General features: G+C 38.4%; 1 long non-coding RNA gene across 1 annotated transcript in view; it reads left to right on the top strand.

Moving 5' to 3' along the window:
- Window positions 1-24,083, top strand: part of LOC125964211 (uncharacterized) — a 31,819-nt gene that overhangs the window by 1,107 nt on the left and 6,629 nt on the right. Inside the window, exons 2-3 of the long non-coding RNA XR_007476969.1 lie at window positions 910-951; window positions 11,234-11,378. This is a non-coding gene — a long non-coding RNA (uncharacterized LOC125964211). The remainder of the gene's footprint in view (window positions 1-909; window positions 952-11,233; window positions 11,379-24,083) is intronic.

The following is a 24,083-nucleotide window of genomic DNA, read 5'->3' as shown; positions in this document are numbered from 1 at the left end:
TAAATACAAAGCCACTGGCATTAAATATCTTATCCTCATTTTGCAGTAAGAGGAAGTTAACAGCTTGCAATCTGTATTTGTTGGAAATTAAATATTAGTGAATAAGATAAAGAAAAAAAAACGGTCTCTGCATGATTAGATTCTTTTTTTAGCACGTTTGATTTGGAAAGTTCGGGACCCGTAATAAGCCCAGCTGGTTTCTTATGTGTTAGCTATGTTAAAAATATATTAGAGGTTAAAATCTAACTTTCTAATTTCAATAGTACCTGCATATGGCTTTTTTGGTTGCCAGAATGATGCTAGGTGTTCAGTTGCATTTTATATATATATATATATATATATATATATTTAATTTCTGTTTTAAAATGCTTGTGGAAATGTGGATGCCACACCTGAGAATGGCAATATGCTTTTTTTTTTTGGTAAATGTACACTGAGATTATGTTATTAGAACAAAAAATAAATACTTTACAAAATATTACCTAGCATTTACTTAATCTTTATCAGTCATTCCGAATATGAGCCTTACTTAAATTACTAGATAGAATTATTCACTCTTAGAAAAATATCTCTCATGATACAACTCATCAATGCTTGCAGTGATTATTACTTTTCAAAGATATAGTTGAATAAAGCCTTTCTTCTCTACTACATGCCATTATAGATTATATGGAATATCTATTAGAAAGGTTAAAGGCTGACTCTTTCAAAACTACAAATTTGATAGTGCACGTTTGTGACCTTCAAAAGATTAATTTTAATGACCTTGAAATTTCTCTTAGATAAATTGAAATATATCCACATGTATGTGAAACAAGGATGAAATAAAGAGCCTAACAGTCGAATAAAATAGAGAAAAAACCAGATAGTTTTAACAGAAGAGCCACTTGAGTCTTTTGTTTTCTCTAGGAGGCAGGTCGATGCCAGCTAACCACATGGGCATAACAGAAGGTACTGCGGGCAGGAATATCAATGAGGTTGATTTTCCTCACCTTAGGGAATTGAAGCAGGCTGCTATACACCAAAAGGAATTGCCTTCTTGGGAAGAAAGTGGTCCACCTTTGCCCCCTTTCTCCCACTCAGAGCACCAAATAAGCAAGAGTCAACTCACTCTCCCTGTACAGATCTGTAGCTTCACAGTTGGAAATTCTACCACCAATGGAGCCAGCTGCTGTCACACTCCCTGGGAAAATTTTTTTGCCAAGCAGAAAAAAATCCTTCTTTGAGTCACAGTACCCCAAGCATGTAAGGTGGTGTCAGTGCTGCCCCAGCTCTGTTGAGACAAGTTTAAATTTGGTAGGCAGATAACAGGGATTCTTGGCCTCAACATAAACCCCAATATTTCTCCATGGTTTTTCCTTTGCTCCTTCAACAGCAGAACTATGCTTCCCTTAGCTATATGGCCAGGCAAACATTCCATCAAACACAGGAGTTTCACAATTTAGCTCCTGCACACCAAGAGCAGCTGCAGCATACCTCTAAAACAGGAGTCCTGGAAATGGTAAAGAGAATCAGATAGCGTGTACCACAGTATTTCCCAACCCTTTTGTGCTCCAGGAACATTTTTCAATGCATAATTAAAGAGTTTTTAGGGCAGTGTTAAAGGGGGTAGAATATGGTGCCCTTCAGAATTAGCATATTGGAGGTTAGTAAATGAAAGAACTTTAAAAGGAAGGAAAACCCCAGACACTGATGTTTGCTCTTCTCTACATTATTCTCTTCTCTACCTCATTATTCATTGCAGGTCTCTGCCAAAAATATTGAGGGCTCTATGTTGTATGAGTGTGGTGGGGATAGGGCAAGAAGAAGGGGGGTTGAGTGTTCATATGATTTGCAAAAGGTATAATCTACCTGTAGTATTAAAGCTGAAGATTGATATCTGGGGGGAGAAGATCACTGATTTAAGTATTCCTCATATTTCCTTGCACATGGCATTCAATTCAGTCAAACAAATCAAAACCAATAGAAGTCTTTTTGTGAATCAATACAGGGCTCATAGCATTTGAAGACGGGACTAATCTTCTCTCCACAGAATAATGTATCCGCTCATTCAGTAAATATTTATTGAGACCCTACAGTGTGCCAGGCACTGATCTAGAATAATGTTATTTTGCAATGAACAAATGAAAGTCCCTGCCTTCAATGGAGTATCCATTGCAGAGTGGGCAGTAGAAGGAGGAAACAGAAAATAAACATTTACTAATGGTTTGTCAAATGGTGATGCATGCTTTGGGGCAGAGTAAGGAGGCAGGAAGGATGAGGAGAGCAAGGATAGGGGAAATGGGTTGTGATTTTTAAATATACTTCTTAAGAAAGGCTTTGCCGAGGAGGTGACATTGGAACAAAGATTTGAAGGCGTTGAGAGGGCAAAACATGCGTATATCTTGAGCATTCAGGTGGAGAGAACAGTACGTATGGAAGTATAAGGCTTAAACTTTGCAGTGTGCTCAGAGTGACTGAGGGACAGGAAAGGGGCACATCACTAAAGTGAGTAATGGTAAGGATGGGGAAGTTGTGTCTGAAATAACCACCATGCTTGCTGTGAGATAAGATATTTAAGCAGAAGTTATACAAGCAGAAGAAAACTATGATCTGACTTACATGTTAAAAGGTTTGCTGTGTTATTCTATTGAAAATAACATGTAGGTAGCAGGAACAGAAATAAGTAGAAACATTAGGAGGCAAGTGGAATTTTAATTCGGCTGAGAGATGATGCAGTGTTAAGAGTGGTGGCAGTGAAAGTGATGAGAAGTTATGGAATTTTGCTTATATTTGAAAAGTGAAACCAAGAAGATTTTTATGATGGTTTAGATTTGGGGTATGAGAAGAGTTGTTAAAGACAACCCCAACATTTTTAGCTTGAAAAGATGGAGTTGCATCTATTAAGCTAGGGATGACCTCAGAACAATTGGTTGGAGACATATATAAGGTTTTTGAAATCTGAAATAGCAATTCGGCATTCAGTAATCGATGCTGAGTTGGCAATAGGACATACAAGTCAAAACTTTAGGGTTGTTTATGTAGGAGGTACAGATTAGGCATTTTACTTATAGAGAATATTTAAAACCTATGAAACGTAAGGAAGCAAAAAGCAAACACTTTAGCCTGCTTTCATTATCGTAAAGCATTTTACATATTACAGTTGGAAAAACAAACAAACAAAATGCTCTATGCTCTGAAATTAAGGCAAAACCAAGATTGCCTTTATTGTTTCTGGCCCTCAAATTAGTAAAATCTTGACTATTGCTCATAAACCTGGATTTTGTAACAAAAAGAAATCATCCCTGAATTATGATATACTGATACCTGAAGATACGCATGACCTTTGTGAATATAATAATTTGAGAAAGTTGTTATCTTTCTGTCATGAACAGACTAATGCAAACTACTACCCTTGAGAGGTTTGTGGGTTTTTTCCCCCATTCAAATATGTGTTGTGATTTTTATTTGGTAAATCAGTACTCCTGATATCTGACTCCCTTCCACACTTGAATAGAGTTTTTCTTTTGCAAAATGCTATCTCCTAGGAACGAATCCAGATAGAGAAGAGGTACAAACTGAGGCTGGACAGTGATTCTCAATCCTGGCTAGATATTAGAAATGCCTGGGGAAATGGAAAAACTATCACTGTCTAGGTCCCGTGCCAAACAAATTACATTAGATTCCTTGGAGGTAAGGTTCCAGTATCTGTTTTTTAAAAATCCTTAGGTAATTCTAGTGTATAGCCAGTGTTGTGAATCATTGATCTGTAGGTTGCAGAGATGAGAAGAAACCAAAAATGAGGACCAGGAAGGAATAGGTAGTGAGAGATGAGAGGACAAAAGAGAGAGAGAGAGAGAGAGAACAGAGTGTTGGCCTGAAACAAATAGACTGCCAGATATTTCTCCTGCAAAGATGGACTTATTCTGAATCAGGAGAGAATTGCAATTTGGGGTCTGCAACCATTGTGGGCCACATGCAAGTCCCTAAACAGTAAGGGAAGGAGAACACTTTTAGAGAGAAGAAGGAAGTTGGGAGGGCTATAGTAAATGAAGAGTCCATGGCTTTACACTCGATGAGTCCTTATCAGGAAAAAAAAGTGTATCTTCTTTCTGTTGGGCTCTGCTATATCAGGGCATGAGAGTTTCCCTTCTGGTCTCCCAACTCTGTTTAATTGAGGTTTTTGTTTATTCGTTTTAAATATTTCTCCCTTTTGATCAATATCTCTCTCCGAAAGCATAACTGATCTAGAGTCAGATTTTCTAGTTTCAGGGGCTTTTTGTCCCTCAGTGTCAGGAAGGAACTTTTCTGGGTGTAGTGTCTCACACTGAAAGGAAACTGCACCATGGAAATCTTTTAAGGTCACATTCAAGTAACAAGGAGGGGTAGGAGAGAGAACTCTCAGGCACTTTTAATCTAAAGTCCATATGTTATCAGGATCATAGACATTAGGGGTGTCTGTTCATAATCTGAAGTGTTATGTCATCATCTAAATTTTGGCAACAAACTTCCAATAAGCCTGGTCCAGATATCCTGGGAAGGATGTCTCATCAGATGTCATCTGCTTCAGTTTTGGGAAATCTTGACTTTCAGGTCACCAGATGATGTGCAGGTCCAGTCAGGGTTTGGCACTTTCTTTAGGTGTGTCACAGGAATGCAAGTCTATTCCTTGGAGTTCAGCAGCACAAGGGTTACTTAGCTGTACTTGACGGGGCCTTTCCCAAGAGGTTGAAAAGAGTTCTTCTGGAGGCGTCTTTTCTGATAGACAAAATCTCCAGATTGCAAGGTGTGATGCTTAAGGTCTTCATCTTCTGAAGGGGTCCTGTGAAAAGACTGCTCTATCAAAACATGGTTATTTTTAATAGAAGCAATATTGGAGTATCTCTCTTTTTATCAGCTGTGAGTCAAAAGAAGGAGCTAAGTGCATTAGGCGTCCCGTGATTATCTCAACGGGTGAGAGTTTATGAATTCTTAAAGGGATGGATCTGGGATTTAGAAGGACCAACAGCAATGCCTTTGGACAAGGTAGTTGGAGAGCCTCTATACATTTTGCAAATTGAGTCTTAGTAATACTGTTAGTGTGTTCAACTAAACCAGAGGATTGAGGGTGGTAAGAAAGAGTATGTGTTGTTAAAACTGACCAAACAGCACAGACTTGTTTAAGCACCTGGCCAGTGAAATGAGTTCCTTGATCACTATGAAGTTTGAGAGGAGTTCTCCAGGTAGGGATTATCTTTTCCAAAACAACTTTAGCCAGAGAAGAGGCAGTAGTCTGTCTGCAAGAGAAGGCTTCAGTTCAGTGTGGAAATGTACATACCATAACTAAAACATATTTGTATCCATTTGTTGGAGGAGTTTGTATAAAATCTACTTGCCACAGCTCAAATTGTCCATTAAGGCAGTAAAATGTCTGGGAGCAGTATCAACAGGCTTCCCTGGGTTGTACTTTGGACGAGTGTGACAAGACCGCACTTTTTGCAGCTTTGTTAATATTTCTCCCCCGATATTGATTCAGGAAGGCTATCATTTTGTCAGTAGACTAATGGTTTAATGCATCTGCAGTGGTGAGGATTGGGAATTTTGGAGTCTCCAGTAGGACTGGGTTGTTATTTGGTTCAAATCAGAGCTTTCTCTTTTTATAAAACAACAATTGTTGAATTTCCAATCTTGCTTTTTTCTTTTCTGAGATCAATTACTGGGCTTCTCTAGCCAGCTTTTCTAAACTATCTTTGGGGAAATATCCCTTTGGGCCATGACAGAGGTTTGGCTGTTGTTGGTCCCTTTAAGGGAAGTATTCCTTGCAGAAATATCAGCAAGGTGATCTGCCTTAGCTTCCAGAGAGTCAAGTTTAGGATGCCCTAGAATCTTAATAATAGCTAAAGTAGCAGGTAAAAGTATTGCGTTCAATAATTCCTGAACATAGGGGCCATTTTAAATTGTATTCCCACTGGAAGTAAGGAAGTCACATTGCTTCCACAATATTCCAAAATCATGAGCTACTCTGAAAGCTTATCTACTGGCAGTATGAATATTGGCAGTTTTGTCCTTGACTAAAGTACATGCCCCGTAAGAGTGTATAATTCAGCCTGTTGGACTGAAGAGGCCATAGTAAAGATGCTGCCTCAACAGCATCAAAAGGAGTTGTAATAGCCCACCCGGCACAGTATTTGCCATCGTCACCTTTTAAATAAGAACCATCAGTGAACATGAGCGATCTGCGTTACCCAGTGGAATTTCCTGTAGATCATCACAGGGAGCTAGGAGGTGGTCTGTCAGCCTCAAGCAGTCATGAGGGACTTCACTGATGATGGAGGGGAGAAGAGCAGCAGGGATAAGTTTATTACCATGTGAAAGAGCTATGTGAAGAGCAGTTAACAAAAAGACCTCAAAGGAGGTGAGGCGGCTGCCTGAGAAGTGCTGAGTTTAATAGAAATTCAGGAAAGCCTCTAGAGCATGAGGTACAAAAATGGTCAAAGGGGATCCCACAATGATTTTTTGGGTGGCCTTAACCAAAAGGGGTGTGGCCATAATGGCTCTAAGGCAAAGAGGGTATTCCCATGCCAGAGGGTTCAGTTGCTGGCTGTAAGACCCCATGGGTCAATGGCAGTCCGTGTTTTTGGGTGAGAACCCCCAGGGTATTTCCTTCCTTTTCATATACAAAAAGAAAAAGGGACATCTGATAATGGGGATGCCCAAAGGCAGGTAGGTTTATCAAATGCTCTTTAAGCCCTTGAAGGCTATGTTGTCCGGTCCCACCCATAAAATTGGGTTGGGGTTGTTACCGTTGAGTAAAACATATACAGTTTGGCCGTAGAGAGAAATTTAGAGTTTAATTTCAACAAGAACCAACTAGCCTGGGAAAACCTCACTGGTGCTTAGTTTTGGGTTTGGGGAAACTTAGGATTCCATGAAGTCTATCTGGATGTAGGTGTAGCCCTTGTTCTAATATCAGATACCCTAAATATTGAACCTATATTTGGGCAAACTGCAGTTTTTATTTGGCAAATTTATGTCCCTTTAAGGCTAAACGCTTTATTAAGTGGATGCTGTCTTCCTGTGAGGAGGCTTGAAAAGGAAAGCAAAGAAGCAAATCATCCACATGTTGCAACAAAGTAGAACTTCTAGGGAACTTCATGTCCTCCAGATCAGCCTTCAGAATTTGCAAGAAATAAGGAATCTCAGTATAACCCTGAGGTGCTGCTGTCCAGGTACATTGTTTTTCTTCCCAAGTGAAGGCAAAAAGGTATTGAACGGTTTCATCAACTAAATAATGCACTGCATAAATCAATTACACTAAAGAATTTACTTCTGGTAGAATGGATGCTAGTAATGTATGAGGGTTAGAGATAACAGTGTTGTTTATTGCTTGTAGATCCTGGACAAACCTCCACCCTTGGCCCTTAGGTTTTCTCACTGGTAAAATGGAAGAGTTATATGTGGTAGTACAAGGGATAAAGAGGCCTTGAGCCTTGTAATCTTCTGTTATGGTCTTCACGCATTGAAGGGCTTCTTTACTTACAGAATATTAATTCTGGGAAGAGGTTTTGAGGTGTCTGTTTGAATTTTGTTGGGAGGTGTGCTGTAAATTTTGTCATCAGTTGGAGATTCTGTTCAAAGGAAAGTTGTAGCTGATTCAAGAGGGACAAATTTTCAGTGTTTCCAGAATCAGCTGTAAGTACTGTCAGAGATGGAACAAATAAAAGATGTCAAAGGGTCATTTAATTCACCTGGTGGCTCACTTTGATGACTACTGTCAATTTCTAGAATTATTTCCCCCTTTTGGGAGAAAGAAATTCTGGCATGATACTTCTCTAAGAAGTCTCAGCGTAGTAAATGGATAAGGGTGGAGAAACTAAGGGGAAAAAAGGTGTGTATCTCTCAAAGGGCCTAAACAAAAGGGAATGGGTTCTGTATGGTCAGGCCACTCAAGATGGTTGCTCTCTTGCTCTCTGTACATCCCCTGCCGACCAGTGCCTGCGTCACCTACACCCTACTCACTTGACTGACTTTCCCTTGTACTCGCTCCAGACCCAAGCTAGTGATCGTTCTTATCCAAGGGGCGGTGAGGGGTGTGCCCCTCCACTGGTTTCCCTGGTAACTAATGAGCCCACCTGATGTCAATTCCCCTATAAGTGGTCATCTCCGCCCCCTCCCCCCACCCGCAAGCCGGGAGCGAAGATTGTCGCCTGCTCGCTGCGCTGTGCAGGCAGTGGGGTGTTGCTCCAGGACCTTGCTTCAGACGTGTAAGTTCCCCAACCCATGAAACCATTGATGTCTCTCTTGCTGACTCTGGGCTCCTTCTTCAGTCTTGAAGCTGGGCAAGTACAGGCTTGCAGGCCTGCGAGGTGCAGCCCAAGAGTTCAGAGACAGGAACCTCTTGAGATTCATTAGAGATCCCCATTATTGGAGCTGTTTTAGTACTCCAAGGCAGGGGCTGTTATATTGTAGTGGGGCTGTGAACCAAGAATGTGGCTCCAATGTCATTTAGGATTGGAAGAGATTCATCTCCAATCTGGAGAAATGTTTTTCCAAGCCAACTAAGAGGGAGAATTGGGAAGGGCCTTGTAGTTCTTTGGAGCTCCGTCATTGAGAACTGGAGGACTTTTGGAAAGCCTGGTTAGAGGGCTGAAGGAGCCTAAAGTGCTTACATTTGTAACAGTCTCTTTTCCAGCGTCCTGACTTTTTGCAATAATGGCGGAGACTAGGAGGCTTTGGTTTCATTTAGGAGCCTTCGTTTGCCTGAGTTAGAATAAGAACTTTGGTGATCTTCCTTGGAGGTGACTCGTCTAGAGTACAAGAGAGCTGGTTTGCCAGATAAAAACTGCTTGGGAAGAATCAACATCTGAAGGAAGACCAGAATTTTCTTTAAAAACAATGTGAAGTTGATTGTAATATTTACGAGCAGTTTCCTCAGATTTTTGTGGGCAAGCCTGAATTTTGTTCCAATCAACAGGCATTGGAAAAGCCATAACAATTGTTGGATAAAGTTACCTAGTGATCAGGCCTGAGCCTGATCATATACAGTTGACCCTTTAACAATGAGAGGGTTAGGGGTACAACCCTCTGAATATCCATGTAAAATTCATAGTCGGCCCTTTGTATATGTGGTTGCATTCCCTCTGTATCTGTGTTACCCCAAAACTGGGTTTGTTTCTTGGTGGGTATCAAGCCAACAGACACAACCAAGCCAAAGATTGGGGGAAGGAAAGATTTATTACTTGCAGCAAGTAAGGAGAACAAGGGGGATATTTCCCAAAGCACGGTCTCCCAGAACAGCAAAATTGGGGAAGTTTTAAGCTAAACATACCTGCATATTTGTGAAGGGGCTTGGGCAATCCACAGAGTCCAAGCTCTAGTTGACTGAGGTATAGAAAAGGTCGACATCATCGTCCCTTAGGTTCCAGTTGACTTGGTGTTTGAGTGCTTGAGGCTAATAATCTTTACCATTGAAACAGATTTAGGAGTCTTTCCAAATAACATATTATCTTTGCTCTTATTACTTCTCTTTCCTGATAATAGGCAGTGTTTCTGCATTCTTTTGTTCCCTTAAGAACACTAATTACTAACACCTGTCTAAGGACAAGCATTGTGGCCAGGCTTAGCTCATAAAATAGCTTATGCCCAAAATGGCTTCTCTTATGTCAAGAAACCCATGCCTGATTGTCTTTCTCTGGAGACTCCCTACCCTATCTGCTTACATCTGCAGTTTTACATCCTCAGTTTCAACAACCAAGGATTGTGTAGTACTGTAATGTTCACTGTTGAAAAAAATCTGCATGTAAGTGGACCTGAGCAGTTCAAACCAGTGCTGTTCAAGAATCAGCTGTAATAAGTTAGTGGGCTGGTTGCCCAGTTGTAATTCTAGGGGCCTTTCAGGATATTCTCATTTAGCAAGTTTTCATCCAATGCTGAGCCTGGCTTTCACTGACAAACATGAACCAGGCGATATAAGTCAGAAACCAGGTTGATAAGTTTGAATGACAATATTAAATTCTTCAGCAAATTTGTGAGGATCTTCAGTTACTTTGGAAAAAATCTTTGACTATGGTTCACAGTTCATTTTTAGTCCAGGGAGTATAAGAAATTAAGGGGTTAGTCTCTGGTTTCTTAATTTTAAAGGGGCAGGTTCTGACAAGTTCAGCGGAAAAGGGAGTAAGGAGAGTTTCAGAGAAAAGGGGGAGTTTGGTGAGAGAATTAGTATGAGATAATTGAGGGTAGAGTGGAGGCACAGTCAGCGTAGAAGGACAGGCAGAAGATGATGCAGGAGGTGAAGTCTGGCCGTGATGAGCAGAGAGAGAGAGACATGACCACGCCGAAGGTGAAGCCTGAGACAGAGGAACCAAGGAAGAAGAGCCTGGGGTTTTGGGGGCCATTTTATCTTATTTTAATTTTTTGTTTGCCGCAGTTAATCTTAAAATTATAGTTTTCGAAGAGGCAATTTTAGGCTCTTGATAAAGTTGGGAAGCCTCAAAATACCAAATGAAATAAGCATTCCATTCAGGTCTGGAAAGTTTAGTGATTGCAGTCCAATTCGGTTTTAAGGAAATTAGGTTTGTGGATTTTGAAAATTCCTCATGATGGTCATTGATATTCTAAATTGCCTTTGGTCAGGTGAGTCCATTTCATTAGAAATTCTCAAGAGGAAGGACTATGGTTTTTAAATATATAATTGGCCAGAACCCTGGAGAGGGGGAGGGGGAGGTGTCCTCAAAATACTTAGATAACTGGGATCCCATTTCCCAAAGGTCTTTCCTCCAGAGTAAAGAACAATTTTCAAACAGCTCAAACAACTTACAGCACAAACAGCTCAACTCAAACAGCTGGTAAGCCAGTCCCAGCCAACTCAAAGGAAACTGCTTGGTCCCAGGGAAGCGAAGCCAAAGGCTTTTTCAGCCCATGTCTAGGGAATAGCCCTTCCAGAGGAACGGGCTGAAGCCTGAACACACAGCGCTGTTTCATTTGAAGCAACTCCTTCTAAAGGAATTGGGCCGAAGGCATTTTCAGCCAGCTTCAGTTGAAACAGTCTGATCTCAAGATCAGACCAAAGTGCCAAATGAGTACTTGTAAACAGAACAAGGCCTTGAGGAGAAAGAGGAAACCTTAAAATAGATCCTGAATACAGCCTGGAGAGCCTCAAGTGCAAGGAGGGTAGGAGCTCAGATTCGGGAGAAAGAAGTAGCATCAAACTCCAGGGTAGGGAGAAAGCCGTAAACAATGGGCTTGATTGTGAATACTGCACCTGTTTTCTCACCAGCCTCAGAGCCTTCGGGAGTCTTCTCTGGTCCCAGTATGGGCCGCCAAATGTTTACCTCAAACAAATAGACTGCCAGATATTTCACCTGCAAAAATGAATTTGTTCAGGACCAGCAGAGAATTGAAATTCTGGATCTGCAGCCATGGTGAGTCATGTGCAAGTTCCCATATGGCAAGGGAGGGAGAACACTTTTATAGAGGAGAAGGAATCTGGGAGGGCTATAGTAAACGAAGAGTCCGTGGCTTTTCGTTGACTGAATCCTTGTCAAGGAAGAAGAGGGGTTCTTCTTCTCCCTGTTGGGCTCTGCTGTTGTCACAGGTGCGAGAGTTTTCTCTTCTGGTCTCCCAGCTCTGTGGGACTAAGGTTTCCGTTGATTAATTTTGAGAGAGGGAGAGGGAGGAGAAGTGTGGTTCCCGCAGCCAGGTGAAGAAATTGAAGGAGGAGGCTGTTACCAATTACGTCATGTCTACTGATCGGCTAAGTAAAATAAGTACAAATACTTGGTCATCGGCTACAGCAATGTGGCCATCCTGTGTAAATTTATAAAAGATGGTTCTCTGGGTTCAAGAGAAAATGAAGGTGGGAGAATTAGAAAAATATTATATAGACAACACTTTTAAGGAGTTTTTCTGTAAAGGAGGGAGCAGAGGAATGTGTAGTCACTGGTAAGGCTGTGGAATTAAGAAAGGGATTTTTCAGATGGGATAAAGTACCACGTGTTTATATACAGTTGAGAAAGATTCTGTGTGTGTGTGTGTGTGTGTATATATATGTGTCTATATATGTGTGTGTGTGTATATATATATATATATATATAGTGAAAAAAATTTATGATACAGTGATGAAAGAGGTGAGTTAGTGAAACAGTGGCCCAGAGTACATGAAAAGGAATTGAATCCAGGGAATAAATTATGGGTTTGGCCTCAGAAATAGTAGCATGTGATTCAATTCCAAAAGGAAGGAAGATAGGCTATGTGGGTACAGATGCAAGTAGATAGGTAGTTTTACAGAAAAAAGCTTGTGGAAGTTCTATCTGATTCTCATTAAAATATGAAAGAGGTCATCAAGTTAAAACGATAAGAAGGAAGAGTGTTAATGGTCTGAAAGAGAAAAACTATCCTGCAAAGCTTCTCAAGGTAGGAACCCCAAATCAGCAGCCATTCATCATCTGGAATGCAGAATTTTGGGTCCCATTCTAGGTCTACTGAATCAGAAACTATGTTTATCAAGATCCTCAGGTAATTTATATGCAGATTCAAGTTTGAGAGGTACTGATCCAGAAAAAAGAGTGAGAGAGTTAAAGAATTAGGGAAATACGGTAGGATAGCTTGCAAACAGGAAGGGCCTACTTGAAGATAATGATCATGAGTTTAAAATGAGACAAATTAGTGTGGTTATGAGATTTTATTCAAACAGTTCACCTGTGTGGTGCAGGTAAAAGAGTAGCAAGAGTTGCTTCAATTGAAGTTGATTTTATCAGGAGAAGACAGAGTGATAAGTAAGAGGGTTTATGGTAATTTCAAGGGTGTGATGATTCTGATGATCAGGGATTTAAGGAAATGAGGACTAGAGGCTTGTTCAAAGCCCTGTTAAAGTACTGTGAAAGTATTATCTCTGTTTGCATCTCTCAACATCTCCAAAGTAGTATTGTATCTCCAATTTGACTCCAGTAGGGATAATTCAATTTCTTGGAAAGCAGTAGCAAAAAAGGAAAAAGCTACTTACCAAGGACCAGAGAGAAGATTGGGATGCATACCTGAAAAGATTATGGTCAGTTTCCTGAATGTGGACCAGGTTTTGGTTGGGCATGAAAGAAGAAGAGGCTGAGTAACCAACTCAGAATGCAGCAGATTTGAAAGAAGGACCTTTAGTTAAAAATAATAGGCAGCAGTGTGGAGAATGTCTCAGCTTTAGGCTCTGCCTCTGGTTGCAGTTCAGAAAAGAACATCAACTACCAACTATTACACTGATAAAACACGGAATTTAAAGTGTGTACCGAGTACGTTAGACACTGGGTAACTTGTCTAAGAAAAATTGCACCAGACAAATTAAACAGGTAAGGGAGGTTTTATTAAAAACTGTTGCAGTAGAGATCAAGACTATTGCAATAGGGGAGAGAGAACTCAACTCTGCTGAAATGAAAGGGAGGAGAGTTTTAGGCACTGAAGTGAGCTGGTGGAAAAGTACTGGAGGACATTGGTGGGAGGTTGGTAAATGTGATTAGACTGTTAATTGGCACTTATTGAAGTTGACTCCTAGCTGGCACAGAGACTAAGAGGTAGGGGCATAATCTTTCTTGACAATTATATTTCAAAGGGATGGCTTCTAGGTCCTGGAAAGACATTCCTGGTTTGTAAAATTGGCAAGTGGCTGGGAGAAGATTTATGTCTCAAAGGAGCAGAGAAAAAATTTACAATTGCAGGTTTTCTAAGAAAAGGAAGGTTAGAAGTCTATGTTTAGGAAGAAAAAATATAAAGTTTAGGCCATCATGGGAATGGGGAATGTTAAGGCCATGTTGGTCAAACCCTTCCCTTCAAAGCCCATCACCTGGAGATAACCTACAATATAACAGTAATTAGACATGCATAAGCCATTTAACAGAAAACAGGAAACTTGAACATCTTGGGCATTGGTGGCATAAAGGGAATGATTTGCCCCTAGATTGAAGTTGGACTAGACAGAACCAGTTGCAGGTTTCTCAAGAACTCAATGATAAAGGTAGTGCTTTTATATTAATCTTTACTTACCATCATAATCTATAAATCATGTTAGTAGACACTTTCAATGTTTTCATTATTTTGCACTCAACATAAGTGTGATGTTTACTATTAATAGATTAGCACTAAGTACAAAAAAGAACAAACAAAATCAGAACAATGGACATGGCTAAATTGTTCTGTTAGGACTTCTGCTCCCTGTTGGAAAGTGGCAAAGGGTCTTGCTCTGGAACACTGTTCATATTTGCGAAAGTTCTTAATTTTAAGTATGTGGGTTGGAAAGTTTATGTGTTATATTTTTGACACTATACTTGAAGGGATTAAATATTCAAACCCCTCAAATCAGTATTAAATCACACATCAGTCTACCACATTCTGTAGCAATATCTATTCACAGTTACTGATGATTTAGTAGGTCATTCTCAACACTGTGTTGCCTTGACCATGTACTTTTATATATTCTTTGAGCAATGATGTTAACATGTGAGAAATTTCTTTGGCCCTGGCTTGATGTCATTTTAGGACTTTGACTTGTTGAAGCAGGTGTATTCTACTTTATTCTGTGTGATACAACGTGCTCCTGCTTAATGACTGGGAAGGACTATACGGCGGCAGAGGTTCGGATGGTCCCGGGCCTGTGGCTGCCTGGCCACCGACGGCTGGGGCGCAGGGCAGGAGCGCGCGGCCACCCTGAGTCTAGTGAGGCTGGTGCCGCGGCCAGGCCGGGTCCGAGGCTCCCGGTCCCTGAACGCGTGGAGGGCAGCGGCCTGGTCTGGCCTCCGCCATGTTGTCGGTTTTAATTTTCATTCAGGTGAAAGATGGACGCTTGAAGCATAGACTGCATGCACTATGACTTCAAAGATCATGAACAATTACTCAGCCATAAAAAGAAATGAAATTGAGCTATTTGTAGTGAGGTGGATGGACTTAGAGTCTGTCATACAGAGTGAAGTTAGTCAGAAAGAGGAAAACAAATACCGTATGCTAACACAGATATATGGAATCTAAAAAAAAAAGGAAAAGAAAAGGCGGTGAAGAACCGAGGGGCAGGACAGGAATAAAGACGCAGATGTAGAGAATGGACTTGAGGACACAGGGAGGGGGAAGGGTAAGCTGGGACGAAGTGAGAGAGTGGCATGGAGTAATATATATTACCCAATGTAAAATAGCTAGCTAGTGGGAAGCAGCCCCATAGCTCAGGGGTCTAGCTCAGTGCTTTGTGACCACCTAGAGGGGTGGGATAGAGAGGGAGGGAGGGAGACGCAAGAGGGAGGAGATATGGGGATATATACATATATATATATATGTATAGCTGATTCACTTTCTTATAAAGCAGAAACTGACACACCATTTTAAAGCAATTACACTCCAATAAAGATGTTTAAAAAAAAAGATCATGAGCATTTTACTATTTTCTGATGCCTTACACGGTCCAAATTATAGACAGGTGTTTATTATTTAGATTTAACTATAACTAGAAATGGCAAACCTCCAGAAAATTAATAGCATCTGCATATAAAGCATTAAATCAGTATATCCCTCAAACATTGCCAATTAGAATTTTATGTCCTTAGTAGATAAAATTTGCTGAAAATGTCTGCCACAGAATCATCATCATTGTTTTCATTGAAAATATTTTTAGGGGCTGATGTCAAGTTGTAATGAAATGTGTCCAGAAAAATGTTGAAGAAGATTGGTAGAAATGAAACTATATATCTGTTTATTTAGCTTGAAAGCCTGTTTTCAAAATATCTAGCACTTTACAGTCTTTACCGTCAGGAGTTGTTTATTCAATAATCATCATCTGTGATATTGGTGGATTAAATCAGTATACCTCAGTTCTGAAGCAAAAGTATAAAGAAGGAGAATGGGAAACGAAGAGAAAGAAAATATTAGAATTGCAAAGCAAAGTCATTATACAGTGTTTAACTCCTGTGATAAAAATTAACTGTTTCAAATATTGACAGACAAAGGCAGTTTATGAGAAAAAATACCTTTTATGTAATATTGCAAAGCATCTCAAATCTTAATTTTAAATGGTGAAATGAGGGTTAATTTAAACAAAAACTGTCCAGAGAATGGTTTAAGTATATTGAAAGCCTGGTTGAGATGAGTGTTATTAAGGAGACAAAAGGTATACCAGGAGGGGCTTCATGAAGCAAGGACAAAAGTACCTTTCAAGATCAAGCAGAAATGAAATTGTTTCTAAGCCTGTGCCAAAGTTAATGCCACTGCAAGCACATACTATGCTTAGCAATTTTAATGATGCCATCTTAAAATGAAAAACTGGGGATACGTTGGTGTGAATCAAATTACCATAAATTTTTAAATGCTTGAAGTTAGAAAATAGACAAAAATCTTCACTGGTAACTGAAAATGAATCAAACAATGGAATGCTAGTTGGAAATGAAAAATGTGCAAAGAAGCAGAAGCAAAACAGATAATAATTAAAATGTAGAGATACCTAATTTATCTGGTATTATCAGAGGAAGAGTTCTTCCACCTAAAGGAAATATTCAGATGATTGACATTTACCCCATTAAGTGCTCCAGTTATTTTCTGTTTTAACTATTTTTGATGGATATCATTCTTAAATGAATTACATACTTCAGTGCCTTATTAAACAAGAGGTACTGAGTATAATCTGACTATTCTTCGATGACCTGGATTCATAATGGCAGATAAATGTAATGGAAAAAATACAGAGCTGATGTTTAGATAGAATTCACAGGCTCCTCCAATTACTGACTTTGTGACCTTGGATAAGTTGTTCTCTGGCCTCTCACTTATTTCTATAGTTGGAGAGAAAATTATATACCTTGTAAGGTTATTGTGAGGATTAAAATATTAACATATTTGTAGTTTATGTAGTAGGCATTCAAAATGTTAGTAATCATTTTACCATGACATGATATACAGTTGATTTCTTTACAAGTTATTGCAGTTACTGCAGAGACGATCAAGAGAGGCTGAATAGAAAGAGATCTGAAGTAAATAGTTCATGTTTGAAGGACATTATTTGCATATTAGCAGGCAAATCTGGAGCAAAGAATAGTACTAAATTTACCTAAGGAAACAATTAATGAGATTGGGGAAAAGTAGAGAGGGAGCATGAAGCTGTAAAGGTAAATAAAGGCTGTTTCGTCCAGGAATATATAAAAAATAATATAAAGATGTTTGTATTTTGAAAAGTAAATCTTCTCTATTTTTCCATACCTCTGTAAAATTTGTCACAAACATACAAATACTATGCATAAATGTTGTAGGGTATGTTTTGTTTGTGTGGTATGTGTTTATAAGCACCTAGTATGTTACCAGATTTGATCTTGTCACTTTAAGCTTTTTAAAATTACAACACTTGTGGGAAAAAAAGCATCCATTTGGTACAATTGCATAAGAAGATTTTGCCTTTGTGAAAAAAGCATCCATCTGCTACCATTGCATAAGAAGAATTTGAGTTTTCTCAGTAGGTCCCTTCCTTTTGACCATATTTAAATGATTTGGCCGGTAATATCAGATTCTTATTTGGTATTATGATGATCACTTACCTGTTTCAACAAAGATAGCTTTTTTTTTTTTAAGATGTTGGGGTTAGGAGTTTATTAATTAATTTATTTATTTTTGCTGTGTTGGGTTTTTTTTCATTTCTGTGCAAGGGCTTTCTCTAGGTGTGGCAAGCGGGGGCCACTCTTCATTGCAGTGCGCAGGCCTCTTACTATCGCGGCCTCTCTTGTTGCGGAGCGCAGGCTCAGTAGTTGTGGCTCACGGGCCTAGTTGCTCCGTGGCATGTGGGATCCTCCCAGACCAGGGCTCGAACCCGTGTCCCCTGCATTAGCAGGCAGATTCTCAACCACTGCACCACCAGGGAAGCCCAAAGATAGCTTTTATTTTTCTTTTTCATTTTTTGGCTAGTTTTGGTGATTTTTGGAGAATAGAATCAAAGTAAAATGCCTGTAATACTCATCATTCAGGATTTCATTCAGGATTCTCTTTCCTTTCTATAGATGATAAATAAATTTTTAAAAATTCAGAGGAAAAAGCACGAGAGCCCAAAACTTGAAATCAGATCAAATAGTATTATCTATGAGGAATAAGCATATTCTGCAAGTTTTTATATCAGTGATTTAATTTTTCTGTCAGTGATCACAAGCATATTATATTCCCTTCAGTACAGTAATTCCACAGCAAATGATAGGAATATAGTGACAAATACCTATACATAGCAAACATACATAAATGTAAAGAGAAAAATTCAGGTCAGATATTTAATGGAACCCTAATAAATTTTAAAAGGACACTGGAGATTAGAGAAAGATGAGAAAGTGACAAATTAATAAACAAGATACTTTTGGGAAAATAATTTTAAGAAAAGAACAAGCATCCTGATTGTATATACAAGTTTTCTTTTCTTTTATGTGTTGGCTGATTTTAACAGGAAGTTCCAAAATTTAGATGAGTCATATTAGACTTCTAAATCCATAGAGGATGAAGTTAATGACATTTTAAGGTTCCATAATTTCTTTATAATTATGTTTTCAATAAGGCACAAATTAATCGAGATGTATGCTAATTGGATGGAAAAGGACTGCAACCATTTCTAAATGATCAATATAATAAACTATGTTTAAAATCTGTATTGTATGATGCCTCTTTTTATAATTTTAACAAGGCATTTTAATATATTGTAAGTAAAATGCTCTCTTCATTTGGTTAAAAGAGATGGCTAAACTGCTCTTACTAAGCATTATTTAGAAACTCAGGTAGTTTCTTTAGGAAGAAACTACTTTTTTAATTTAAAAAATTTTATATTGGAGTATAGTTGATTTACAATGTTGTGTTAGTTTCAGGTGTATGGCAAAGTGATTCAGTTATGCATATAACTATATATATTCTTTTTCAGATTCTTTTCCCATATAGGTTATTACAGAGTACTGAGTAGAGTTCCCTGTGCTATACAGTAGGTCCTTGTTGATTATCTATTTTATACATTGTAGTATGTGTATGTTAATCCCAAACTTCTAATTTATCCCTCTCCCCCCAACACCTTTCCCCTTTGGTAACCATAAATTTGTTTTCTAAGTCTGTGAGTCTCTTTCTGTTTTGTAAATAAGTTCATTTGTATCGTTTTTTAAATTACACATATAAGCAATATCATATGATACTTGCCTTTGTCCGACTTACTTCACTTAGTATGATAATCTCTAGGTCCATCCATGTTGCTGCAAATGGCATTATTTCATTCTTTTTTATGGCTGAGTAATATTCCATTTTCTATATGTACCACATTTATTTATCCATTCATCTGTTGATGGACAGTTAGGTTGCTTCCATGTCTTGGCTATTGTAAATAGTGCTGCAATGAATATTGGGGTGCAGTATTTTCGAATTATGGTTTTCTCTAGATATATGCCCAGGAATAGGATTGCTGGGTCGTATGGTAATTCTATTTTTAGTTTTTTAAGGAACCTCCATACTGTTCTTCACAGGGGCTGTATCAATTTACATTCCTACCAACAGTGTAGGAGGGTTCTCTTTTCTCCACACCCTTTCTAGCATTTATTGTTTGTAGACTTTCTGATAATGACCAGTTTGATGGATGCAAGGTGATACCTCATTGTAGTTTTGATTTGCATTTCTCTGATAATTAGCCATGTTGAGCATCTTTTCATGTGCTTTTTGGCTATCTGTATTAGAAACCCTCTTTTAATTGCGGCATGTCAAAAAATGTTTGCTGTATCCAAGTGTGAATGTATTGTTTCAGGAGAGTCACATTTGCAAAAACACATTGTGAAAGATCTATTAGAATGGGAACTTGTTATGGGAAGAAACTAACAGAATAAAACTTTTGAAATCAATCCAAGGCAAATTATAAATTTATATTAACTAATCATGTCAAGGAAACCTATCCTCATTGTTGGTATTTTAGGGATACCAGTAGGTAGTCACAGAATCAGAACTTATGTCATAATCAAAAAGTGTCTCTTAGTGATGTTTTTACATATACTGTAAAAAAGAAAAAATACGGTATATATTACTGCCTCAAATAATCAGCTACCTTTTAGAGCAGTTACAATAAATGAAAAATGTTATGTTTATATTCATTCATTCAATTTTTGATGCTTTTTATTTTTGGTGTATAATGTAAATTTATCAACTTATTATTACTTCTGCCTGAACAACTTCTTGTTAACTGTCTTATAGGATAAGTTTGCTGGCAATAAACTCTATCAGTTCTTTTCCTGATAAAATCTTTATTTCTTCTTCATCTTTAAGGATAATTTTTCTGGATATAGAATTCTGGGTTGATATTTTTTTTCTTTAAAAATTTTAAAGATCTCACTCTATTTTCTACTGTCCTGTATGGTTTCTAATGAGAAGTCTGCTGTAATTCTTATCTTTTCAATTGTATGTAAGGTGTCTTCCCCAATCCCAGCTCACCCTTGATTACCATCAAGATTTTCTCTCCCTTTTTTTTTGGTTTTGTTTGAGTACGATATACCTAGTTTCTTTGTTGTTTTAGTATTTATTCTCTTCAGTGTTCACTGTGGTCTGGTGTCTGTTACCACTAATTTTGGAAATTTTAGAGCCATTATTTCTTCAAATATTTCTTCTGCTCTGCTCTCACCTCTTTTTTCTGGTATTCCAATTGCACATATGCTATATATATCGTTTCATATTTTACCACAGTTCGTGTGTGCTCTGCTTTTTTTTCTTTACTCTTTTTTCTTTTTGCAAATTGAGATAATTTGTATAATTTCTATTGCCATATTTTCAAGTTCACTCATACTTTCCTCAGCTGTTTGAATCTACTGATTAGCCCATTAAAGGCATATTCATTTCTATTATTGTGTTTTTAATTTCTAGTATTTCTGTTTGATTATTTCTTATTTATTTATTTTGTAACTTTTTATTTTATATTGGAGTATAGCTGATGAACAACGTTGTGATAGTTTCATGTGCACTGCAAAGCAACTCAGCCATACTATTTGATTATTTCTGATAGTTTCATCTCTGTATTGAAATTATTTGCCCGATCTAGATCTAGCATGTTTGACTATCTTTCCATTAGCGTTGTCAACATATTAATTATAGTTATTTAAAAATATATCTGAGGGGCTTCCCTGGTGGCGCAGTGGTTGAGAGTCTGCCTGCCGATGCAGGGGATGCGGGTTCGTGCCCCGGTCCGGGAAGATCCCACATGCCGCAGAGTGGCTGGGCCCGTGAGCCGTGGCCGCTGAGCCTGCGCGTCCAGAGCCGGTGCTCCGCAACGGGAGAGGCCACAGCAGTGAGAGGCCCGCGTACCACAAAAAAAAAAAAAAAAAAAAAAAAAATATATATATATATCTGAAAATAACTATCTATTATCATATCTGAGTCTGCTTCTGGTAGTTGCTTTATATTTTTAGACTTTTTCCCCCTTGCCTTTTGTCATCCCTTGTAATATTTTGTTGAAAGTGGAGTATGTTATATAGGACAATAGACACTGAGGTAATAGGCATGTAAAGTGAGGATTTGTGTTAATATAGTTATGCTGTATTTGCAGTATGCTGTTGTTGTGGGCACCAGAGGGCTCCTCTAGTGACCTTTTATCCTTTTATTCCCCACTCTTGGCTTCAGGTCTCCCTTTTCTAAAATCCTAGAGAATCTATCTCTTGCAGATCTCCCAGCTGTAATTCACTGGTATTATTATTGGAGGCTTGTAGTGTAGTGGTAGGGTGTAGGGCAGAGAAGCTTATGCTAATGTACTGAGTAAGTCTTCGTCCTTGGAGTGTTCAGTGAGCCTGTGTAGTTGAAGTATGACCTTCACAAATGTGCCTGTCCTTCCACCATATATATAGTTTTTCTTCTCCCCATTTCTTTTCTCAGCAGTAGTGAGTGTCCCCTAGTGTTCAAAAGCTATATCCTTGAGGTGCTCTTCCTTGCAGATTGAGACTTTTATTTTTTTTCCCTCAGGTGAGATAGTGTTATGGGCTAAATTGTGCCCTCCTCCCCCAAATTCATATCTTGAAGCCCTAAACTCTAGTACCTCAGAATGTGACTGTATTAGGAAATAAAACCTTTGAAGAAGTGATTAAGTTAAAATGAGGCTCTTAAGGTGGTCCTTAATCCAGTCTGACTGGTGTCTGTGTATAGGAAATTTGGACACAGAAAGAGACACCAGGATACATATGTATAGAGAAAAGACCATGTGAGGACACTGTAGTAAGACAGCCACCTACAAGCCAAGGAGAGAGACCTCAGAAGAAACTATCCATTCTGACACCTTGGTCTTGGACTTTTAACCTCCAGAAATATGAGAAAATAGACTTACATTGCTTAAGGCCCCCAGTCTGTGGTATTTAGTTATGGTAGCCCTAGAAAGCCAATACAGATAGGGAGACTGGGCCTGGGTGGAGTTCCCTTCCTCTGAGATGAGTTTTGCATGTGTCCTCAGGCTCTGTTCTTCCCTCTGCAGATTGAACATTTGCTCCATCAGGGAGAACAATCTTCAACCTCATCCTTACTATATGAGCTTTCTTAGGATTCCGACTGATCTTTCATGGAGTTCCTGGAGTAAAATCCTTCAAATGGGTGGGAATTTCCCTAATACTGCATCTCCCAAGAGATTTTCACTTTCTTACCAGCTCACACTCATGTTTTAGAAATTTGCCAAAACTTCTAGTTTAATATTCCTATAAGATTACATAGTATCTGGTGGTTTCTTCTCAGGTAAGCAAATGCTCAGCTTCTGTCTCTCCTTGCAGGTATCTTTCTTTGGGTTGGCCTTGACTCGTGTCATCTGTTATTTGATGGTTTCACAAAAAACCATTTGTTGCATGTCCAGCTTTTTTCTTGTGTTAAGGATAGAAACTTTCCTTTTTTAGTTCACTACATCTCTAAGCTTAAACTGAAAGTCATATTAGGATATTTAAAAACATTATAAATATTAAGCATCACTTATTGTTACAGACAAATAAAATCTTTGGAGTTTAATACTGAAAATAAGAATACACATGGTATGTGGTGAATATTTAAGATTTTTTCAATGTCTAGAATCCACTTCTTACTTACCACACCCATTTTATTTAGAGAAATTTCCTTTTCCCCCTGTGTTCACTAACCAATGGCATGTTTCCTATGCTAGACTAATATATACTTCCTAAAATTTGGATCACGAGCAGAAGGACAGTGGAACTGAAAACGGTTGCATTTCCAGTCATCCCAAGGCTATAACTTTGACCATAATAATTCTGCTACTGTAATGTTATTTTGTTTCTGTTTTCTGGACTCTAGAGATAGCTTAGTTTCTACAATTTTAAGTCTGATTTTCTAGCATCCCTTGGATTCTGTGTTTCAAATATCTTTCCAATAAATTCCATTTTGCTTGGTTTGATTAGATGAGTTTCTGCTGCTTGCAATCAAACAATCCCAACTGATAATCATAATAGAAGATGCTGCTTTCTGGCTTATTTGTTTATAAGTGAAAGTTTAGTTTTTCAATGGATTTGTTTGTATATTTTAGTTACCTCATTATAGCATTAGAATATGTATAAGTTTGCATTATTCTTAAAGCTTGTTTTTGGAAACAAACATTAAAAAATTGCAACAATCTGTGAAGCGATTCAAGGATGGGCACACTTAGCAGGGGTAACTGAAAATGGGACAGGTGTTGAACAGTTCAACCAAATATACAATTGGTTGGAACACAACAATCATCTGAGTTGACTGTGAAAGTTAGGTACAAATAAGCTGTTAAATTTCCCTGTAGGAGTTCTCTTACTTTCTTAATATATCCTAGATATTTGACTCTATGACACTGTTATCTCAATGGTAGCACAATAGATGACACACAATAGAAGTTGGTTGCAATAACTCAAGCATGCAGCTAGTGAATATTTAAACAGAAGGCAAAGGGAAGTTTCATGCTACGGTAAGTAAACAGTTCCTACTGTTAACACATATTGCTTTCATATAAGGAAGATAAATCTTCTATAGGAAATATTTGAAGGAACGTTACTATCAAAAGAGAATATACAGCTTACTAAAAACAAAGATTCAAAATGAAAAGAAAGAAGCAAAAACATGACCCATAGGCTAACAACTGACCTTGTTCATACTTACAGTATTAATTACACTGCAGCACAACTTTGGTC

The sequence above is a fragment of the Orcinus orca genome, chromosome 4 (genome assembly GCF_937001465.1).
Source record: "Orcinus orca chromosome 4, mOrcOrc1.1, whole genome shotgun sequence".
NCBI classification, from domain to species: Eukaryota; Metazoa; Chordata; class Mammalia; order Artiodactyla; family Delphinidae; genus Orcinus; species Orcinus orca.
The sequence above is the reverse complement of the archived record's forward strand: the minus strand, read 5'-3'. Positions and strand labels throughout refer to the sequence as shown.